The sequence below is a fragment of the Vanellus vanellus genome (assembly GCF_965231255.1).
Source record: "Vanellus vanellus genome assembly, chromosome: 15".
In the NCBI taxonomy this organism is placed as follows: domain Eukaryota; kingdom Metazoa; phylum Chordata; class Aves; order Charadriiformes; family Charadriidae; genus Vanellus; species Vanellus vanellus.
This window is the reverse complement of record NC_138920.1, coordinates 9,943,356-9,948,241: the sequence shown is the minus strand read 5'-3', so window position 1 is coordinate 9,948,241 and position 4,886 is coordinate 9,943,356.

Sequence of the window (4,886 nt, the reverse complement as noted above, 5' to 3'; positions counted from 1 at the left end):
AGTCTCTCAATTTATTTCTGAACAAGGAGCAGTAATATATTTGGGACTGCTCCTCATGTGTTAATCTTCAGGAAAGCCAAAAGGGAGTAGGAGTGAAAGAAAGAATGAGACAAACTAAGATTAATACTAACAATAATCCTAGCATTTCTACCTGCAGGAGAACAAAGGGCAAAAACTGGCCATTTGGCCTTCACAATATCCTTCTAACACAAGTATCCTCATTTTACCAGTAAGATAATTCTTTGCATCCTTTGCCGTGGTTTTTACTGCAAGGTCTGCTCCCAGAATTCCCAGGTCCCTGTCTTGTGGCACAACCTAAGGAAGTGCATAAGACAGGGGTAGATCCAAAGAGGTACAGCAAATTGGTAAAAAAAAAAAAAAAAAACAAAAAACAAACACAAACCAACCACAAACACCAGAAAAAAACCCCAACAAACCCCATGGGACCAGATCGATACATTTGAAGATGCTAAAGTCGCTGGTTCACATCACTGTGAGGCTGCTGTCAGTCATCTTAAAGGTCAGGGTAACCAGAGGAAGTTCCTGTTAACTGGAGAAAAGACAAATGTCATGCTTACCTTCAAGAAAGCCAAGGAGGAAGACACGAGGATCCACAGGATGTTCGGCCTAACCTCAGTTCCAAAGAAAATATGAAGTAAATCCTTTTCAAATCCATTTCCAGCACTTCAAAGAAAAGGAGGTGATTGAAAAGAGTCAGCATAGATCTAATAAGGGCAAACAATGGTTAGCCAACCTTATTAACAGCTGGCTAGAAAGGAGCTTTGCAGAAAAAGTACTAGTGGGCCTCAGAGACAAGAAGCTGAACCTGAATCAGCAAAGTGCTCTGGCAGTGACCAAAGCTAACAGCATACTGGTATCAGTACGAGCACAACCAACAGACTGAGGGATGTGATCACTTCCCTCTATTTTAGCATGAGACTGAATCTGGAGTACCGTGTCTGATTTTTGGCTCCCCAGTTCATGAAGGATTTACTGGACTGACATATTTGGAGCAAGTCCAGCAGAGGACAATCAAGGCCCTTGGGTGCTGAAGCACATACGTTATGATGAGAGGTTGAGACAGACAGTTTCTTCAGCCTGAAGAAGTGCAACGTAGTTGATGTCTTTAACTGTCTAATGAGTGAAGACAGAGCTACTTATAGAGAAAACAGAGCTGGACTCTACTAAGAACTGCATAGCAAAAAAACTACAGACAATGGATATAAGTTGCAGAAAGAGAAATGCCAATCAGACATAAGGAAAATAAATCCACACAACATGGTCAAAGTCTGGAACAGGTGCCCAGAGAGGCTGTAAAATCTTCCTTCTTGGAGATGTTCAAATCTTGACCAGACAAGACCCTGGGCAGCCTAATCTAACCTTGGTTGACCCTGCTTTCAGCAGGGAGTTGGACCTGATGACCTCTGAAAGTTCTAACTTTTATTATTCAGTGATTCTAACTGAGGCACAGAGGCAATAAATTACTTGAACACAACCTGTAGTCTTAATCATGTTAACCCTAAGCTTTAAGCTGGGCATTTCTGGGCTATTTATTCCATTCCCTAACTGCTGGGGAATCCCAATGTGGTATTAGGGTTAGGTAGGTTTTCTGCCTTCTTGCACAAGTTAAATTATAAATTAAAAAAATGCAGTGCTGCACTTATATTATGCACTCCAAGCAAAATGTGCAAAGTCCAAGTCTGCTGCTAGGTCTGTTACTCATATCCAACACTCAAAATGAATTTATTCATTACTCACTAATGTATCACTTTCAGTCCAGTTCCCAGGGGAGTGAGAGTTATATCCACAAACCTTCAAAGCAGGCATTAGACAGTTTTTTCCACAAAGGTGCTAATGTGAATGGCTAGGGAGTCTCAACTAGGCATCTTATCCTGGCTTTCAGTCATTCTGAAACAGCAAGTTAAGGCACAAACAGCAGACTCCAAGGCTGTTAGTTCTAGACTTTCATGAGCACTTTTTTCTTTATTAATGTCTGAGTCAAGCACATACAATACCAGGATAATAAAAGCCTCAAATTCTAGGTTCCTTTGCAAACCAATTCATTCAACACATTTTCTCATCTAAGACATTTAAACATTTGGAACCTCTTGCACATGGAACAGCAGCTGACGTCCCCAAGGAACTGGAGTAATACCACAGCCAAAAGTAAACAAAAATAATACCACCCATCTGAAGCATGAGGCAGCATTATATTCAGGAAGGAGTCTATAATTTTATAATGGGAATCAGATAAGGCTAATAAAAAAATAGATTGACCAAACAGACATGACAAAGCACAAGGAATTCACACTCCTCTCCTTAACTTTGTAAATTATTCACTCTAAGTCAATAGTAGTAGCCAAGTTGAGGAAAGAGCCTGCTCCCCAAGCTGGCTCACTGCTTCAATATTATCATACTATAAAACAACCTTCCAACTCCTTGTCTGAGATTACAAACAAGCAATCAGGCAGTACAGATGTGAGACACAACCAAGCTCAAGCTCACACTAGAAAGGCATTTGGATGTAGAATGAGTGACCCTAAACAAAAGCCTTTACAGTGTCTATACTTTGGTTCTATTATCTGTAAAATGGGGTCAATGAAGCAGTGCGAAACTTCATACATAAACTCACCAATTTTATTACACTAGGTCCAGCAGCACTGAAGGAATAGATGAGGCTGTCAGAACATCCCATTGCAATTTGACTGCTGTCTCCCCTTCATCTGTCGTGCACTTCACTAAAGAACTTAGCTTCATTTTCTTGGAAACTTCTTAAGCACACTGGGAGGCTGCTATTATATCCAGTAAATTTTCACTTCTTCAGGCTGAATGAACTCAGCTGTCTCAGCCTCTGTTCACTGATCATATTGTCCAGCCCAAGCATCTTGATGATCCTCCCCTGAGGTCAATCAAGTTGATCAACATCTTGTACCGTGGTATATGTGGTGTTCCAGATGAAGTCTAAGGGATGCCCATTTAAAAAGCATAATCACTTCCCCTCAATCATGTTTCTGTTGATACTGCCCAATCATCTGCTGGCCTTCATTGATGGCACACTGCTAACTCATGCTTAGCCTATCCTCTAAAAAGATCCCTGGGTCTTTTTCAGTAGAATTCCTCCGCCCAGTCAATCCCCAGCTTGTACCATAGCAGGGTGTCAGTCCATACCAGGTGTACGATTTAGTGCTTGTCCTTGTTGAATTTAATAAGATTTATATGAGCACATCCCTCTGGCCAGCTGATGTCCTCAGAAAGGCAGCCCTGTTCTGGAGCATACAATTTGGATACAAGGATGCTGTGGGTGTCTGTATCAAAAGACTTAGTAAAGACAAGGTACAGGATATCAACTGCCCTCCCCTTATCCACAGTTACATCACAGTCATATCATTCCCGACGACTTCACAGTTAGAACAAACTCAACATTCCTAAGAGAAATGGTGCTAGAAAATTTATTCATAAAGAAAAAGTATTAAAACAGACAGCTCCTTGTCCTATTATATTTCCATGTAAGGCAATGGGAACCAAGAGCACACAGCACCTCAGACAATCCAGCAGATATTAGAAATGTGGCAAAACTAGAAGTGCTAGATTTAGCCTGGCAAAATATACAATATTCTAATGCTCATTGGGAAGGCATTCAGACAAACAGAGACTGACCCACCCACAAGTCATAGGAGATGGAAAAATACATTCAGTTTCCAAGAGTAATACAAGAGGAAACAAAGATCAATGAGGTTTGGCTTATATGTTAGCAGCTGTGATGCTGTTTTACAGTGGTACAAGAAGAAATCTGTCCAAAAATACAAGAACAGCCAGCGTGCCTACACTGTCAAATCAAAGCTTAGTAACTTGTCTCCAGCTGAGACCAACAGCTGATGCTCAGAGTATAAAAGCAGGGCAAGTATGCGGTGTTCCTGCCTTGAATACTCTCCCAACCTATAGGAATTTGCAGCATAGGGGTTCCTAGAAATAGAAAGGTAACTTTGCTAAATTACTTCGTCTGATCGAATTTAACATACATAAATCTTTTATTTACAACTGCAACAGTGAGTTCCAAACTTCATTCATATACTGCATGAAAAAAAAACCTTTATTTCACTTTAAGTCTTTCTTGATAATAATTTCTACTTACTGTCTCATGAAATTTTAGATTTCAAAGAATTCTACTGCATTCTTCTTCAGTATGGAAAAGAGAAGAATAAAATCAGTCTGCTTAGCTGTTTCCCAAAGGGATGTGGTTCCAAACTCCTGTTCTAGGTGCCTTTTCTAGTTCTGCTGCAACAGGACCAGAACTTCAGTCAGTATCAAAGATGAAGCCACAGATTTACAGAGTGGCACAAGAAGGTTTTTATTTTCTTCCTTGCACTTTTGCTAATAATTCCTAACATTTAATTTTCTTTCTTGCCTGCTACTGCCCTGTATACTGAAAGTTTTCACGAGGCCATCTGTGATAACTTCATGATCTCTTTCTTAAGTGAAAAATGCTAGTTCAGAGACCAATACCATACATGTAAGGCTCACGTGAATCACCCCCATTTGCATTGCCTTGTATTTATTGACATCAGCACTGCACTTGTACACTTTGCAGACTCGTCATTGAACATGCATGAACAGTGACTTTTAGCAACCTGACATGACCACAGCGGGAGGAGAAACAGCCCAAAATAAAAATAAAAGTAATAATAGACCCACCACTGAAACAAGCCCCCATTTTTTTTTATATATAAAAAGAAATACAATTTTGTCTTAGTAACAATTGATACCAAAAAATTGTTGTTATGGTCTGGAATTATTGTAATAGTTTGGTTTTACAATCCCATAGGCTCCTGCTACAGGGAGCACTCTGGAAATGAAAGAGTTAAGCAGGAATGGTGGGGGGTTTGCAT